The following is a 19,189-nucleotide window of genomic DNA, read 5'->3' as shown; positions in this document are numbered from 1 at the left end:
TGCTTTGTTGACTAACCAACAGACAGACACCCAGCAAATCATTGATGAGGCAATAGAAGCAGTGCTTGAAGACAAGGAGTTTTGGAATACAATAGACAATGACAACAATGCTTGAATAATTTGGGACAAAGATTATAATCATTTTGGTTCTTACTTTGCTTCAATGAATATTACAATGCTTGGTTGTTACAATGTCAAACTTGCTTCAATGAGACATTCAGTCTTTTTCAACCATATTGTTACCAGATCTGGCTTTTGATATAGGTCTTATTTTATGCAAATTTCATTCAAAAATTTGATTATGACCTGATTATTTGTGTCAAATTTAAAGCTTAATAACAGGTTTAGAGTCACTATACTAATAAATTTATTTTTTTATAGTATTTTTTTTACACTGATAAATTTATCCCTATTTCAACAAATTTATCACTGTGAACACTGATAAATTTATCACTGTTCAAACCAAAAAACCAGCACCTCTCTCTCTCATTCTTTTTTCCCAACTCAATTAAACAATTATGGATTTGTTATAACAATGATGGATTTGCTTAAACAAAACACTATAAAAAATAATAAAAAATTTACCTAAATTGAAAATTAAAACACAAACACTATTACATTGTTTTGATAATTTTCGTTCTTAATTTGCTTCAATGAAACATTCAGTCTTTTTTATCCATATTATTACCAGATCTGGCTTTTGATATCAGTCTGGTTTTATGCAAATTTCATTCAAAAAATTGATTATAATTTGATTATTTGTGTCAAATTTAAAGGTTAATAACAGGTTTGGAATTACTATACTGATAAATTTATTTTTTTATAGTGTTTTGTTTACACTGATGAATTTATCACTATTTAAACAAATTTATCACTGTTCAAACAAAAAAATCAGCATCTCTCTCTCTCTCTCTCTCTCTCTCTTCCCAACTCAATTAAACAAATTACTATAAAAAATAATTAAAAATTTACCTAAATTGAAAATTAAAACACAAACACTATTACATTATTTTGATCATTTTGGTTCTTAATTTGCTTCAATGAAACATTTTGTCTTTTTTATCCATATTGTTACCAGATTTGGCTTTTGATATCAGTCTGGTTTTATGCAAATTTCATTCAAAAAATTGATTATCATCTGATTATTTGTGTCGAATTTAAAGGTTAATAACAAATTTGGAATCACTATACTGATAAATTTATTTTTTTATATTGTTTTGTTTGCACTGATAAATTTATCACTGTTTTAACAAATTTATCACTGTGAACGCTGATAAATTTATCACTGTTTTAACAAATTTATCACTGTAAACACTGATAAATTTATCACTGTTCAAACAAAAAAACCAGCATCTGTCTCTCTTTCTCTCTCATTCTTTTTTCCCAACTCAATTAAACAAATCACTATAAAAAATATTAAAAATTTTACCTAAATTGAAAATTAAAATAGAAACGGTATTACATTGTTTTGATCATTGTAAAATTTTAAAAAATAAGATACAAGTACAGTTAGAATAAATTTGTAAAAAAAATAATTATTTGTAGTTAGTTACACATGAGCTCAAGAATGTTGAAAAATCATATTATAATTTTACAATGCAAAATATTAATATTTAAGAATTAGGTATTATTAAAATGCTCAAGAATGCTCAAGAGTGTTCTCATGTTTATAAAATACTCAAGAATGTTCTCATGTATTATATTTCATTTGAACATGAGAACACTGAAGCATTTCCTAGACTGAAATTTTGAACAATTTAAACTGAAAATGAATTATAAAACTCAAAATATCTTGCTATTGTAGCAAGATATTTGCCACTAATAAAAAAAAAAAAGGGTACAATTGTAGCATCTCTCTCTTTCTGTCTCTCTATCTCTCTCTCTCTGATTCTTTTTTCCAAGTTCAAGTAAACAAAACACTATAAAAAATAATAAAAAATTTACCTAAATTAAAAATTAAAACACAAACAGTTGTTTTGATCATTTTGGTTCTTAATTTGCTTCAATGAAACATTCAATCTTTTTTAGCCATATTGTTACCAGATCTGGCTTTTGATATCAGTCTTGTTTTATGCAAATTTCATTAAAAAAAATTGATTATAATCTGATTATTTGTGTCAAATTTAAAGGTTAATAAATAGTTTAGAATACATTCGTAAAAAAAAAAATTAAAAAAAATTATTTGTAGTTAGTTACACATGAACTCAAGAATGTTGAAAGATCATACTATAATTTTACAATGCATTCTTGAGCATTTTAATACTATATTAATATTTAAGATCATACTATATTAATATTAATATTATATTTAAGAATAAGGTTTTATTAATTTTAAGTTGATAGCTAATTTAATTTTTTTTTAATAAATTTTACAAATATTTTACTTCAATACCAAATATAATATGTTTATATTTCATCTGAATATGAGTATGAGAACTCTGAAGCATTTTCTAAACTGAAATATTGAACAATTTAAATTGAAAATGAATTGTATAACATGAAATATCTTGTTATTGTACCAAGATATTTGCCATTGATAAAATTATCACCGATAAAAAAAATTAAAAAAAAGTACTATTGTAGCACAATATATTTGCCAAACAGGGGAAACAAAAGCGTGAGTCACGCGATCGAAGCCCTATCATTCTCATTGTCATCGTCGGCAAAACCCTTCCATTCTTAGGCGGAACAACGAACACAACTCAGGCAATTCAAACACCAAATCAACCGATTCGAACAAAAATTCTGACGAAGCATGCCTGTAAAACGTAAGCAACTAAAATCCTTATTTCTCTCTCTAGTCAAACACATTTTCAAAAACCCTAGATATGGTTCAATTACAACTTGCAAATTTCAACAATATTAGGACATTTTCGAAAAATAAAACTTGTGAATATGTGAAATGTTTGTTGATCAAGTGATAAAGGTGTTGGTTTTCAAGTTCAAAATTAGGTTCATTTTAAAATATATATATTTTTAATTTTTGATACAAAAAAAATTCAATTAAGAAAAAAGAAGGGAGTCGGTTCAAGAGATTAAAGTAGGGAGTAGATTCAAGAGATTAAAATGAGTGGTTCACATATATAATAGTAACTAGAACGGTGCACACACTACATGTGTGTAGTTTTTTATAGATTAAATTTTGTGTGACTTTTGTTTAATATTTGATTGATAATAACTTGTATCCATCTTTTAATATATTTTATTTTATTTTTTATTTGGTTATTTCACTATGTCCAATTTCTCAACATTGCAATTTTTTTTACACCTTATGGATTAATTTTTTGTGTGATTTTTGTTTAATATTTGATCAATTAAAAAATACACCCCTCTTTTGGTAACATTTTTATAATTGATATTATTTTTTTTTCTTTTTTATTGGATAATGGTTGTTTGAGCAAATTTTCATACTAAAATTTCACTAAAAGAAATAGCTTAAACTGTATACAGATGTACTAACAATTGAAATACCAATTGTAAATAGAAAAAAATAACTCAGTGATCTTTATCAAACTTAAATATACAAATTATGTTGTTGATGTAGCCTACAAATAGAAGCCCTGCAATTCTTTTACTTTATAGTAGAAGTGCATCAAATCAAGGCATCTCCCCTAATAAACCTTTTTTCTGTTGTAGAACTCAAACTAATTTATAGATTTGATAATTAAACCATACTATAGGGTGTGGTTCTGTAACTGTTTGTTTCCATAAGAGAGTAACTGACATCAAGCAAAATTTGAGTAGTTTTTTTTTTTTTTTTTAAAATTATGTAAATGCCACATGGAAAAAGTTTCAACAACCCAATATAGGGGCTCACATAATATAATAGTATAGATAGTATAGATAATAATAACAATAGATACATAAATAAATATACAACTAATAAGTTTATGAAACCAACTCATAAGATTGGTTCACATACCAAACCAACTGATAAGTATATCACTTACACGTTTATCTCCATTTCTATGTAGGGATATATTTGCAAAAATTTGATGTAGGCAGAAGATGATTGACACAATAGTCAATAGACTCACCAACTTAAACAAATTTCATCTCTTTTGGGGAAGAATTTGCCTCAGTCTATTTTTTTTCTTTTTCTTTTTTATCGCTGAATTTGCCTCAGTGATAAATTTGCTTAATTTTCATAATTCTTCTTATTCTTATTTGATTGTTTGAATTATTTTGTTTGCTAGCTAACAAAATGAATCCAGAGGAATTATGAATATATTCAAGTTTTATCAGTGTTTCTTTACTTAATTAAATGATAAATTTTGTCGTATATCTATAAATTTTGCATGGTTTGCCTAATTCCTTGATATACCTCTTTCATATAGATGTTGCGAGTTCTCGTAAGAAATTATCTAGGCCAAAAACAAGATCTTATACTGCAAAAAGGCAAAAGCGAGAAAAAGAAGACAACAATGAGACAAAAAAGCAACAAGATAACAAAAAGGAAATCGCAAGAACAGAAACAACAAGCAAATAGCAAGAAAGGAACAAAACACAGAGACAGCAGAAGCATGAACCTACAAATGAACCTGAAAAACAAGCAGAAGCAAAAGAAAGAATAAGGAAACAGCAACAATGCATTAAAGGTAAAACACAATAGCGACTTATATAGATGTCACACGTGAATTGGTGCAATGAATTCCTTCCCAACTGTTACCACATCCATCTGACCCAACCCAATTGAGTGGTCTATTTTGCTGGTCATTATCAGAACTATTCACTATATAAGCTTTGTTTGTTTAATTACGTAATAAATTTTGTCATAATTCTTCTTATTCTTCTTTGATTGTTTGAATTATTTTGTTTGCTAGCTAACAAAATGAATACAGAGAAATTATGAATATATTCAAGTTTTATCAGTGTTTCTTTGCTTAATTAAATGATAAATTTTATCGTATATTCATAAATTTTGCGTGGTTTGCCTACTTCATTGATATCCTTCTTTTATATAAATGTTGTGAGCTCTCTTATGAGATTTTCCATGCCAGAAAGAAGATCTGTAACTGCAAAAACACAAAAGCAAGAAAAGGAAGACAACAATGAGACAAAAAAGCAACAAGATAACAAAAAGGAAACCGCAAGAACAGAAACAACAAGCAAACAACAAGAAAGGAACAAAAGACAGAGACAGCAGAAGCATGAACCTGCAAAAGATGCTGAAAAACAAGCAAAAGCAAAAGAAAGAATAAGGAAACAGCAATAATGCATTAAAGGTAAAACACAATAGCGACTTATATAGATGTCACACGTGAATTAGTGCAATGAATTTCTTCCCAACTGTTGCCACATGCATTTGACCCAACCCAATTGAGTGGTCTATTTTGCTGGTCATTATTAGAACTCTTCACTGTATAAGCTTTGTTTGCTTAATTATGTAATAAATTTTTTCATAATTCGTCTTATTCTTCTTTGATTGTTTGAATTATTTTGTTTGCTAGCTAACAAAATGAATATAGAGGAATTATGAATATATTCAAGTTTTATCAGTGTATAACCTTTCTTTGCTTAACTAAATGATAAATTTTGTCGTATATCCATAAATTTTGCATGGTTTGCCTACTTCATTGATATCCTTCTTTCATATAGATGTTGTGAGCTCTCTTATGAGATTATCTATACCAGAAAAAAGATCTTTAACTGCAAAAACACAAAAGCAAGAAGAAAAGGACAACAAAGAGACAAAAAAGCAACAAGATAGAAAAGCAGAAGAAAAGAAACAGCAAGCAAGAACCAAAGCAGCAACAATAGAAAAGACAAAGATAGCAACAAAGGAAGAAAAGACAAAAAAGGAAACAACAACAACAGAAACAACATGCAAACAGCAACAAAAGAAGAAAAGACAGAGATAACAGAAGGATGAACCTGCAAATGAAGCTCAAAAACAAGGAGAACAAAAAGAAAGAATAACCAAACACCAACAACAGAAACAAGCAGAAATAAGAACCAAGCCCCAACAAAACAAACAAGAACCAAAGCAGCACAAACCAAAAGGTAAGAAGAAAATAGAGGGAAGAAAAACAAGAAATGATCAAATGCATGACCATGAAGCAAAGTATGTGTACCGCTCAAACATTCTATCCCTCATCAGATTCTTCAATGCCACGAAACTTGAAAAAAAGCATTTCCAAATATTGAAAAAGACTCCCTTCTTCCTTCTAGTTGATATTTTGTCAAAGAAGAAGTTGCAAAAAGCAGATTCAATGAAATATGATGATGTGGTTGCAAAAATCTTGCAAACATACCAAATGGATGAAACCACATTTGAAATTGGAGGGAAGAAGCTAAAGTTAAAAAGAAATGATTTCAAGTTAATTTTTGGGATTGCATGTGGACAAAAGAAGATGAATCTTGTATATGGAAGAAAAGATGACATAGATTTGGTAAAAAGAAGGAAAATAAGAGAGAATAGAATGACAAGTGTTTCAATCCAAAAGTTGATAACCAAACTTTTGAGAAGCAACAAGAAGGAAGATAGAAAAGATGCTGTGAGGGCTTGTGTGCCTCTTGATTTGCTTGCTGTTGTTATATCCTGGTACTGGCACTACAATTGGTTGGGGGTTCATGAAATATCTTGAGGATATTGACAAAATGAAGTCTTATGATTGGTGCGACGCAGCAAAGCAACAGCTCACAAAATCAATAGAAAAAAACATCAACCAAATTGATAAAGTGTCTGGATGTGTGTTGGTCGTATTGGTAAGTAAATACCTCACTTATAACTTATGAACTATAATATTTACGTTTACTAAATACTTGTTCATAACAATTTTTTTGTCTTCAACAATATTGGATATGCGAACACAAAAGCACCATCAAACCCAATGCCAATAATGCAATCCTAAGATTTGCTAAATGGAACATCACATGTTTGGGACAGCAATTGGCAAGCTCATCCTTGCAAGATCTAAAAGATATTGTGGTATGTAATGCTAACATTTGTTTTGTTTAAACAAATGATAGATTTTCTTATGCGGTGATAAATTTTTGTTCACACTGATAAATTTATTTACCTAATTGAGTGACAAATTTCCCTTAGTATACCTAATTGAGTGATAAATTCTTTTATACAGTAAATGTTTTCCTATTTGTCTATAGTGCATGACTTTTGTTTCATATTTACTTTGTTTGTGTTACTTTATATTCGACTAGAATTGATTAGGTTTCTGTATTGATAAATTTATCCGTAAAAATGAATTGAATTAGACATTTTGTCTTATATTTACTTTATTTGCTTACTTTTGCTAATTCAGTGATAAAATTTGCTATAACAATCATAGATTTGTTTAATTTTCCTAATTGAATGATAAAATTTGCTATGAGAAATTTATCTCTGAAATTTGTATCATATCATTAATTTTTTTAAATTTCATCTATGTAGGAGAACAAGTTGAAGTACATAGATGAAGAGAAAAAAATATACCGAATGTTGCGAGGACAAATTGAGGATAAAGATGAAGATGAAGATGAAGACAAAGATGAAGATGCTGATTTTTAACAACAAAATCAGACTGAAAATTCTGAAAAATAAGAACAAACATTGATTCAAGACAAATCCAAACATGAAACATAGGAACCAATTCCACACAAAATATGCCCTGAAAAGAAAAGGAAAACAGTACCCTTTGAATCACAAAAGAGTGAAGGAAATGAAGTTGACAAAGAGCCTGAAGTGGATCCAAATCTGGTAGAAGTACTTGTTTTTCAGAAGATAGAAGACGATATGCTTAAAATGGAAAGGTACATCCTTCAAACTGCAAATCATAACCTGCAGCAGCAACTCAAGAAGCTGAACAAAGAAATGCAAGATCAGCAGAAAACTACAAAAAATCAAATGCAAAGGAAAGACGAAGAAATCAAGATACTCCATGAGAGAATTGCAACCTTGGTTGAGGCAAACAAGTACTCAGAAGAACAACACACACAAGAACAGCCTGCAGTGAAGAAATTGAAAACTTCAACCGAAATTTTCAATATCCTACCAAAAAAATCAAGGCAAAATCTCATTGCACATTGGGAGAATACAAAGAAAAAGTAACAATATTCTCTCTTGACTCCTGTAGTTCACTTTTGCCGACTGTTTATCATTAACTCATATTGAATTTATAAGTATCAAATATTTCAAAAATATTAATAAATTTATTATTCCAACACTAATAACCCTTTTTTCAGGGATCAGCTAGTGTGGCAAGGAGCTGAATATGCAACCTATGTCTACTTAAATGACATTGAATAAATATTGAAGGGTCAAGATTTGGCATGCATTGTAAGTTGAATTTGTAACTTATTAAAATAACATTTTAGTGTTTGATTTATATTAATTCCTTATTTTGTTTTTTGTTTTCAACACAGGTAATAGACCATATGCAGAACACTTGCTTGCACAAATACAAGGAACAACATCATTTATATTCATTTCAAGTTGCCATATAAGTAACTAGTTTGCTTAACTGAGGAACAACTCTTGTTTTGTTTTTTATCAGTGTATAACCACTGTTTGCTTAACTAAGTAACTAGTTTCAAACATATGACACTACCTTCCCTCTTCAATTGGCCCTGTTTTCTAATTCAAATCTTGACATGTGAAACAAATAGTTAAGCAAACCAAACCAGAATTTTTGACTAAGATTTTGTAATCACTGTTGTATATTTTGACCTTGTTATTGTGGCGCCACAGTATGAGTAAATCCCAGTCTTTGATTACAAATTCTGGGCACTTTTTTGGGTTTTTGAAACTACTGCATATGATATTGAGAACTTTAACAAATATTGAGATCTATTGAAATTGAAATAGCTGAATTACATGCTATGATGTTGCAGGACATAGTTCACTTTCATTTTGTTAGTGGTGAAGCCTCATAGAGCTTTTGTTTCATGTAATTTATTAAGTAATGGACATCTTTCATTATAACTATGGAATGGAGAGAATCATAATATATATATATATATTAGTAGATGTGCACACTCACATAAGTGTACCTGAAATAAGCAATAAGGATATAGAGCCTATTACAGATCATCTATGAATATTTATAGAATCAAAGAGAATAATAGTATAGATATATTAGGGGATATAAAGATCCATTTGGCATGCAGGAGAAAAAAAGGCCTCAAGACACCAATAGATGTGTTCCCTTTGTATGTAGTGTAGATGAATTTTGCAATGCAGTGATAAATTTTGATATGGATTGATAAAATTTTGATCACAGTGAACAAAAATTTCATACTCGCCACCTATTTAATTTGAAAAAGTTTAAAGTTAAATTAACATTATTTTTTTATTTATATTTGTTAGCACTTATTGACAACAAAATATAAGGAAGCAAGAAAGAGAATGCTGAACAATTTGATGCCTGAAGCCATGAAAGCAAGATACCTTCTCTTCCTAATCCACCAAAATTTTCATTGGACAATACTTGTCCTTGACATTGAAGAAGGTTCATGAAAATTCTACAATTCCGTGAGACTAAGGGGAGCAATACCTAAAGATCCACACTTCAATGCTGCAAATGAAGTGGTAAAAATGTTTTCACTACCAAACTTACCATTCATCCAATACATAAATCCTGATCCATGCTCAATTACACATCAAAAACTTATACAGTAATATATTTATTATTCTTTAAATCCATGGTTTCTCATTAATTGTTTCAATTGACTTTCTAATAGAACAATTATACAAATATATATGTTGTAGAGAGAGATTATTGACAAGTACATAAAGGATGAGAAGCCAACTCTCATCAACCCTGATAAATTTCAACAGGAGACAGAGAGTGTAATCAACAGCCCACAACAAGAAGACACGTCGTAAATTTATCAATAACAAAACAGTGTTATATAAAAAAAAAAACAATGAAACCAAATTATAATATTTTGATTTCAAAATATTTTTGCAGACTTGATTGTGGAATCATTGTTTGTTATATCATGATACAATATGTTTCCAAAAACAACATAATGCCTACTTTTTCCAAGGAAGAATGCAATCAATTGAGAGCCGATATGTTAACTATCTTCTTGACTGACCAACAAGCTGCTCAACAACAAATAGTTGATGAAAACATTGATGACTTGCCTCCGCAATAATCAACAGATCTGGAACATTGATGACTTCATACATTTTTCTTGTTTGGTTGTTACAGTGTTACTTGTATTTTGATGATTTTGGTTCTTACTTTGCTCCAATGAATATTACAATGCTTAGTTGTTACAATGTCAAAGTTATGGACAGTACTTGGTTGTTACAATGTCAAATTTGCTTCAATGAAACATTCAGTCTTTCTTAGCCATATTGTTGCTAGATCTGGCTTTTGATATCAGTCTTGTTATGCAAATTTCATTCAAAATATTGATTCTAATCTGATTATTTGTATCGAATTTAAAGGTTAATAACAGGTTTGGAGTCACTATACTGATAAATTTATTTTTTTTATAGTGTTTTGTTTACACTGATAAATTTATCACTGCTTCAACAAATTTATCACTGTGAACACTGATAAATTTACCACTATTCAAACAAAAAACCAGCAACTCTCTCTCACTCTCATTCTTTTTCCCCAATTCACGTAAACAAAACACTATAAAAAATAATAAAAAATTTACCTAAATTAAAAATTAAAACACAAACACTATTACATTGTCCAAATTGGAAATTAAAATACTGTTACAATTTGTAGATATTCCCAAGTTTGAAAATGAATGTAAGAACATGCCATCCTTGGTGATTTCTAAATAATCAAAACCATTTGATACTTCAGTTAAACAACTCAAACATCCAAAGCTTGCTTCTGAGTGACCACAAAACAGTATGTAGACTGAAAACTTGTTGCTAAACCAGATAAACATGGTAGTTAATCTAAATTTTTTTGCTTTGCAAAGCAGTTAACACAGCATATATGCAATTATGTATTCTAGAGATTTGATCTACAGCTTTGTATTGTGGAAATTTTTCCTAGGAAAATTAGATAACTCCAGACAAAAAATGTTTTCTATAAATAAGTAATATACAAAGATCTACTCCTTTGAATGCTGAAAGACTTATGGAAAAAACCATATTCAAACTTTGAATCTCAAATCTACTGTCATTTGGAATCTCATAAAAGACATCCACTATATAAAATCACTCAGAAACAACAAAAGACCAAAAAAGGATATGTGTACATATATATATTAATTTTCTTTCTTTTCCTTTTATCAGCAATCAATCCAAGAGTAAATAAGGTACAATGTGAAGAGAAAGAAACTGGAAAGAGGTCTAGCATATGCCATTGTAAATTCACTGCACAAATTATTTGTGTTTCTGATGGATGCATTATCTAACAAGTAAGGCTGTATTCTTGTTTGAATTAATCAAGGCACATAAAAACTTAAAACATGTATAACTAGTGAAATCAATTGATTTTTCTTGAGTTTAAGCCAGTGATAAATTTATCACTGGAAAAAAGAACGTTTGCTTGAATATGACAGTGATAAATTTATCAACCACTGACATAAATGTAATAAACCGTCAACTCTTCCCATACAATCAGTGATAAATTTATCATTCTTGAAAATAACAAAATTCAAGAACCCCATTAATGCTTGATTGCTTCTTTCAGACAATGGTAAATTTATCGTTCTTACAAAAAAATAATCTACCAACTTGTCCAAACCAACCAGTGATAAATTTATCACTGTATAAAACACCAAAAATAGCAACTACATTTAACCCAAATCAAATAATATAAATCTATGAAACTTAATCCTGTAAAAATATCAGCAAAAAATATAATTTATGTTCAACAAATTCCTCAATCATTCAATGCAAATACCAAAATGATACATCTTTCCAAAAATACGCAATCATTCAATGCAAGTAACACCTCTCAACTCTCAACAAAGTAATTCAATTAAAATCAATACAACTAAAGCAAAGTTTCTTTACATGTCTTCCGATTATGAGTTTCCATCTTTCCACACCTACTGCACCTAATTCTCTTGATTTCGCCCTTAGAAGGTATTCTATCTGTTCTTGGACGTCCAGTTGGTCTTTTACAAAGAGGAGGTAAAACAACGTCATCATCAACAACTATATTTGGCTTCCACATACTAGGAACGAGATAGATAGAATGTGAATAAGAATCACAATAACTACTAACACTATAGTAATCATCAAGAAAACAATTCACATCCTTCCCATTCCTCTTTATAGCACAAAAACCATGTTTCCAAGGAAAAGAATCAATTTCCCACAATCGACAAGAACAAGAATGTTTCCCAATATCAACCATAACTAAATGATCCAATTGGATTTCATAAATGTCATCGCTACATTTCTTAACTATCTATGCTTTTGTATTATTAAAAGCTTCTTCCAACTTTTTCTCTGCAAAAGGACAAATAATACGATTTCACTTATTCCCAACTTCTCTCCTTCTTGAAAATTGCTCCATTAGTTTCACCCGTATAGCATCAACAAGACTAGTTGAAAACAAATGGCGTTCATCCCTAATCCATGAATTAAAAGATTCCGCAACATTTGTGCACATTTCACCATACCTATTGCCATGAAAATAAGCATTACACTAACACTCATTAGACAAATCCTCAAGAAACTTCTCAACACTACGACCACAACGACCCTTAAATTCTTCAAATAGTTCATTAAACAGCTCAATAGTAGGAGCATATGCACATCTACTAAAAAGAGTAAGCAAATACTCTTTAGTTTCACGACTCTTCATTGACAAATAAGTCTTCAAGTTTGTCTTCAAATGCATTAGACAAAAAGAATGAGAAGAAAACGGAAAGACCTCAGCTAAAGCTTTCAGCAAACCTCCATGCCAATGCCAACTGTTATAACTTTAGCTATCAACAATGACAAAACATAACATATATAAACCTACAAACAAAACATATATACACGTTATCAATAACAAATAAAAAAAAAATTACAAAAAGAAAATCAAAACATAAAGTATATAACATATACCACCAACCATAGATAAATTTATCACTGTATAAATATAAAAATTTAACAAAAGTATACAGTATAAATTTATCACTAATAGATTGACCATACTCAATAATCAGCACTCTCCAGTAACAAAAATGATAGAATTATCACTCTTTTAATAATAATAACAAATAGACACAGAACATACCTTGGTTACCGTTTTTTGCCATAGCAGCCAATAAACAACCTTTGTGTCTTCCTTTCAAGAAAGTTTCATCAAGCATCAACACAGGCTGACAATACTTGAAACCATGAATACATGCCTCAAAAGCGAAAAACAAGCATTTGAAATGTCTTCCTTTACTATCAACATCAAATTCCATATCAAAAATACTCCCCGGATTACAATCATTAGCGGCATCAACATACCAACAAAGATTGTCAAATGATGATGAATAGTCACCAAAAACAAGACCTCCTACTTTTTCAACACCTATCCAAGCTCACCGATAAGAAACTTTTGTTTCATAATAGTCCTTGAAATCACAAATCACCTCACTAACCGATGTCAAAGCCTTATTACGAATATCACTTGAAATTAGCCCACCAATCATACTTGAAGTCATCCTAGCATGTTTAATTGTACGAAAAGATGATCTACAAGTATGAACATCATCAAATTGTTTAATAACAAAAGCTTTACTATAATTTTCCACTCTAGCATGCACGCTCCATAAATATCCCAAATCAGCCCTTCTCTTTCAATGAACAGTGACACGATCCTTATCATTCTTAACAAAATCAAAATCAAAATCAAAACCGGAATGAATAGAATACTTTGACAACGCATCTCGAAATTCAACAACTCCTTGAGCAAACCTTTGTCCCACTCCTTTCATACAATTAACCCACTCATCGGAGAGCAAAGGTTTCCGTTGATTTGAATAAAATGAAGGCAAAAAATCAGTTTCACAAACAACACTACTACTACTACTACTAGCTTCACCATCACAAATCATATAACATTCACCCAAAGAACAACACTTTACAAAAATATCAATACGATGAATATCACAAGAAAGTGCCAGTCCAATCATAACCTCCAAATCCTCTTCACTTTGTAGACCACAACAAGAATGTCCAGGCATTGAATACGATATATTCAAAGAACTACCAACTAACTCACTCCACTTTGCACACAATTTATATACTAAATCCTTGAAATTAAATCCATCATTATACTTGATAACCAATGTCACACCTTTAAACTTGCACATAAGAAACAAACAATTCTCCATCACTATAAATCCTGCAACAAACAACAATTATATTTCAGCAAAACAACTCAAACACCCTAAAACAAAATCAAATACAGTGATAAAATTATCAACCAACTCAAACACATCCAAAAACCAAAAACCAATTAAAATGTCTATGTCACACTCTCGTATAAATGAATCATCTTCCTAATTGAGTGATAAAATTTGCTCTTGACGTGAGTGGGATAAGCATATGACGTGAGTGAGAGAGCTCTTATCTCTTCCATCATGGCATGTTTCCATTCAGGAATAGAGAGAGCATCCTAAAAGTTGGTATGTAGACTCACAGAAGACACTTTAGACATAAATGCTTTATATGAGGAAAACATATTATAATAAGAGGCATGATTAGTAATAGGATGCTGAGTACATGACCTAACCCTCTTCCTATTAGCAATGGGAACATCAAGATCTGAAACATCAGGAATAGTGTAGACACCTTATTTTGACCGCCCGCAAGGCTCGAGCGCTTTGTCTGGTATACTCGATGATGAGAGTGGTGTTATTCGTGGTTCGAGGTCTCAACGAAGAGGCTATGTTTCAGCTCCGAAACAATTCCAAACCTTCGATATTCCCACTGTTTGTACCTCATAAATCCATTTTTACACATTTTGCCACCATGCTAAGCCTGAAGCAAAGAGACAGGGGATCACATTGAGGCCCGACTGTGCCTCATTGGGAGCTGGTCGTGCCTTGGGTAGAGTGAAACACTGTCCTGGGCAGGAGCCTACCAGCTATCTATTTTTGAAGATATTTATGACCTCTTATGCTCAAATTCTATAAAAACGAAGTTGTATCTCTGTTTTGAGGGTTGAACAAATTCTAAAAAGCTTATGCACCTTCTTGAGAGCTCATTTTTCTTGTGCAAGCAACCTTTGAGCAAGCTTACCACCTTTAACCTATATCCATATACCATATACACTTTCACACCTTAGCCTTGGAACCTTGGTTGAGTCTTGAGCATCACAATTCAAGCTTGAGAGTGTATTTAGACCAAGTTTGATTCACAAACAAAAAGCTTACCTTTCTTGAGAGGTATAAGCTTACTATCTCGTCTCTTGCTCTCTTTGCTATCTCTTGCTATCTAGTTCTTGTATTTGTGTATTGTTTTGATCATCTTTTAAGTGTCTAAACTTGGGTTTGGATAGCTACCAAAAGGTAGAGAGAGTTACCACTCTTTCTTAGACCTTCACCTATAGCTCAAACCCTTGTTTTTACACCATTTTCTTTGCTTTCTAAATTGATTTTCAGAGTTTAAAAGAGGCTAAAAATCATGCTTTAAGGTTTCAAAAGTGGAGGGGTTAGCCACCCCTCCTTGTTCTTGCTTACTAGCCTTATTTTCTTCTTTTGTTGTTTAGCTTTTTGGGCTCTTTTCATGCATTTTGAGCCACTGTTTTTCACCCCTTAAGGTCTGTTTTAGGGTTGTCCTAGGTTATTTAATTAATTTATGCCTTGATTGGTTTGCTTATTGTCTTATATGTTTGTATATATAGCTTGTTGCATGCTGTTTTTGGCATTTCTTTGTTTAATTTTCATGTTGAAGAACCTCATTTTAACAAGCAACCTATCATCCATTTCTTTCATTTGAGAGTTGTTTCAACCGGTTGATGGTTGTTCAAAACATGAGCTAGAGATCTATGCTTAATGGCTTAATCTTTACGGAGGTTCATCGCCAACGACATAGTCTCTCTTTCATGTTGAGAATCACTTCCTATTTGACACGCTTCTCATTTAGTGGACGTAATCATCACCTTGGACTTAACGGACTAAAGAATGGAAAGGTCTAAAAATTGCTAAAATAAACCAACCCACATAAAAAAAATGAGTTATATTGCTTGGATTTGGCCAGGAGTTATGCCAAGTCTATTGTGTAAAGGGTTGTCTTACATCAATTCATGATGTTTCAATGAGCCTTGAAGCGTTCCTACCTTCCTCTTTGAGCTCACTCCATGATAGGAGGGAGGGGTGGTTATTGATTCATTGCATTTATTAATTTTTGTGCAAAATCACACCCTAACTCATCAAGCAATCAATTTGCTCATTGATGGTTTTGGAAATGACTTCGTTCTTCTCTTGAGACTTACCATGAGAGAGAAGAGTATAAGGGACACACAGAGTTCAGAATAACTCTGTCTGCACTGTTTTCACTTCAGAGCACAAAAACAGGATTTTGCATAAAATTAAGGCACAACCGACCTTATTTGGGCCCGACCGGGCTTCATTGGGGACTGGCCAGCGATCAATGTTTGGTAAGACAGTGTGTTTTGCAGAAGCAGAGGACAGTGACTGAAGGTGAAACAAGACAGATTCCAAGAAAGGCAGACAGAGTTACTTTTGAAACCGCTACGAGCATGCCATCCTTGTGCTTTCATTGTAAATTGTAAATTAATGATTTAAATATTGTTGTAATTATCATCATCGTAATTAATATTGTTGTAGCAATGATTTGTTAGATAGTTAGCTTATTTTGTTGTAATAAATTAGCTAGTTAGTTAATTATAGCTTAGCTAGTTAGTTAGTTATTCATGCACTTGGCTTTTGTAATAATTAGTTTACAGCTGGACATTCAGACACTCATTCGGACCCTCTTGTGCGAGGGCTAACATGTAATAAGTTGTATCTCTTCCAACCCCACGTCTTTCTCTCTTTTACTTATTTGCTTACGATGGTTAGCATAGAACATCATTTTTTAAATTAGCATCTTTAAATTAGCATCCATTGTCTTGCATGCATCCAATGTTCGGCTTATCATACTAACCAAATGTTTAAATTCATTGTTTGAATACATGATTCATCACACGTCTTGAATGGAATCATATGCCACGTTCATAACCGAGCCTATTAAAATTACATAATGTGTGCGTTGCATTTAGTCATATTGCATTAGTTAGGAGCATGCATATTTTCTAATTATTTTGCTTTGTTTTGGCTCGGAGTATTAGGTAAGCAATTTTGAGTTTTAACGTCTTGTGTCGAATGTTTGTGTTGCTATGCCAAGCATATTTTCATGAGGCTAATTGCTTAAATGATATACTTGTTTGAATGCATGTGGATGGAGGCTAATTGCCAAAATTGGGACAAATTGATTAATGTACAAACTCATATTTTCAAGTGACGAGTATCAAAAATAATTTTCAAACAAACATGAAATCAAAGTGTTCCAATCTTTGCAAATTAGTTTATACTTGTGTGCATCATATAGTAATGTTAGTATAATAAAACCGAAACAATAGCATATAGTGTAAATAAAAAACACATCATGATTAGTAGAGGCCGATCTTTGATCGGGTGAGTAGGGTGCTCAATTCATGACCTTCCCCTCTTGTACCTAAGTTCCCGAGCCGAGACACTTTGGTGATGACGGACTAATGGCCTTTGGCACGAGTCTTGGGTTTCCTAAATTTTCCAAAAATATTTAGGTGGCGACTCTGTAACCTGGAAAAGCAGTCTTTTTTTGACATTTGATTCAAACATCGATTTTTCAAAAGAATTACCGGATTTAGACTCTTTTCGTGTTTTCACTATTTTACACTGTACTTGTGAAATCAGATTCAAAACCACGGGAGTCTGAACTGTAGGGCTAGTCGTATTCGAAAGAAGCATGAAAAGCAAGCTACAAATAGGAGCACTAGAATTAGAATTACCTGGACTCTCAAGAGATGTGGGAGACTCTGGACACTCATCTGAAAAAGAAGTTGGCAGTAGAGGATGGAGAGTAGGCTCTTGCATCTAGGTGTCTTGCTATATGTCCTTGTCCCTGATATAAACTTGGCCTGCTTCCTTTTCCTCAATAGTTGCTGGCTCATCATCCTCTATATGTTCAACCATGGGCGGAAGTGGAATAGGAACAAGAATGTCTTCACACCAAGGCTCCTCCTGAAGAGAGGACTGTAAGCCTAGGGAGGTCGGAAAGTAAGGCTAAGACTAAAAAAAAGTGATATCCATGGAGACAAACCATTTACGAGTAGGAGGATGATAACACCTATAACCCTTTTGGGTAGCAAAATAACCTAGAAAAACACACTTAAGAGACCTAGGATCCAATTTATCACGAGTGGGGGAATGATTATGGACAAAGCAAACACAGCCAAAGGTTTTAGGAGAAATGGAGAACCCGGAAGATGTAGACCCGAACAAAACGTGCAGAAGTGTTTGTTTTTGAAGGACTTGGGCAGGAAGACGATTAATCAAATAAGTGGTAGTGAGAACCATTGCCCTCCAATAAGATCGAGGAACCTGCATCTCAAAGGATAGACAACGGGCGATATCAAAGAGATGAAGATTTTTACGTTCTGTAACACCATTTTGTTGAAGGGTATTAGTGTAGAAAGTTTGGTGAATAATGCCATCAGTGGCGAAGTAAGTGGCAAGACCAAAGTTAATATATTCCCCCCCATTATCAGAATGTAGAATTTGGACAACTGCCCCAAACTAAGTACAAACAATTTATGGACGTTTTGAAACACAGAAAATACCTCACTTTTATATTTCATCAAATATACCCAAGTAGCCCTGGAACAATCATCTATGATGGTAACAAACCATTTGTGACCGGTTAAAGACACAAAACGGGAGGGACCCTATACATCAAAATGAATTAAAGAAAACTGAACTGAACTTTTATTAATAGAATGAGCAAAAGAGACTTTGTGTTGTTTTCCAGGTTGACAAGACTTGCATTGAAAATCTGACACATTATTTTTCTCAAAAACAAAAGGGAATAAATGCTTAAGTAATAAAAATGAGGGGTGTCCTAAGCGACAGTACCACAGCTAAATGTCCTCCTTGGTAGATGGTAACTGAATAGATGAATAAGCCAGCTTGGCTGTCTGATCCAGAATGTAGAGACCATGATCCTCTCTACCACTATCAATCTTCTTCCTCGTGATAAGGTCCTGAAAAAGACAATGATTAGGAAAAAACG

The sequence above is a fragment of the Camellia sinensis genome, chromosome 5 (assembly GCF_055761805.1).
Source record: "Camellia sinensis isolate YWXY chromosome 5, ASM5576180v1, whole genome shotgun sequence".
NCBI classification, from domain to species: Eukaryota; Viridiplantae; Streptophyta; class Magnoliopsida; order Ericales; family Theaceae; genus Camellia; species Camellia sinensis.
Note: the sequence above shows the minus strand (reverse complement) of the source record.